The 944-nt window shown below is 31.0% G+C and overlaps 1 long non-coding RNA gene across 1 annotated transcript; it reads left to right on the top strand.

Annotated features, from left to right (window-relative positions):
- The first annotated feature begins 213 nt into the window (after positions 1–213).
- Positions 214–938, top strand: LOC124893304. The gene is made up of 3 exons (XR_007050647.1): positions 214–340; positions 470–535; positions 717–938. It is a non-coding gene; the product is annotated as an uncharacterized LOC124893304 (long non-coding RNA).
- The last annotated feature ends 6 nt before the right edge of the window (positions 939–944 follow it).

Raw genomic sequence — 944 nt, 5'->3', positions numbered from 1 at the left:
GTTGTTAAATATTGACAGGAAAATTTGACGCCCTAATTTTGTGATGGACTTAGCAATAAATATGTGTCATCATTTTAATTAATTGGTAGTAACAGATTTAGCAATGAAATTTTTCGTCACTAACCATTATAAATTTTTTATTTATTATTAGCGACGGAAAAATTCGTCGCAACATTTTATATTTTTTAATAACTTATATTTCTAAGGTTTCTTCACATTATATGGACTTTTCTTTCTCTCTCTAAATACGCTGCTCCCTCTTCTCTCTACAAAAATCCTTCAATTAGTAACAAAAGTGTGCGAATCAGTAACATTATTTTCATTTTGGACATTGAATCAGGTAAGAAAAATATTCTATCTCTCTAAAATGTCTTGAATTTGGATTATTTGAAGAAAAATGTTCTATCTCTTTTTTTGTTTGGACTATTTTAAGAATCTCATTACAAAATTTCATTAATTTGATGTTTAGGTAGAGAGGAATGATGCAGAGGATCAACTAACGCTGAAAAGACGTATTTCTTCTGCTGTTGTGAAGGTGAATACCAAAAATTCGATAATCCTTCCTTGAGAAATTGATAAAAAGACTAGTTATTTACCTTTGTTGGTAAATTTATAGTTGAATTGTAGTTTGTGCTGGATTAAGGCAATGTTGTTGTAGTTGTTATTATCGTCTTTGTTTCGAAAGGAAAAAAATTATTTTTTTTGTTGTGTGTTAGTTTATGAATTCAGATTGAAGAGGGGGAGATTGTTGAGGATTTATTTGGAGCTCCAACAGATATAAATAAGGAAGATGCAGCTGTGAAAGAAAATTCAAGGGAGGTATCTGTCAGTCAAGATCCAATTGGCTCCGGAGAGATGGTTATAAAAGGCCATCCAAAATGGTAAGCATACATGCATGCCTTTGGTGGTCCATACCTATATTTTGTTAGTCCTTATTCTCTTTA

This window comes from Capsicum annuum, unplaced genomic scaffold, assembly GCF_002878395.1.
Source record: "Capsicum annuum cultivar UCD-10X-F1 unplaced genomic scaffold, UCD10Xv1.1 ctg5726, whole genome shotgun sequence".
NCBI classification, from domain to species: domain Eukaryota; kingdom Viridiplantae; phylum Streptophyta; class Magnoliopsida; order Solanales; family Solanaceae; genus Capsicum; species Capsicum annuum.
The sequence above is the reverse complement of the archived record's forward strand: the minus strand, read 5'-3'. Positions and strand labels throughout refer to the sequence as shown.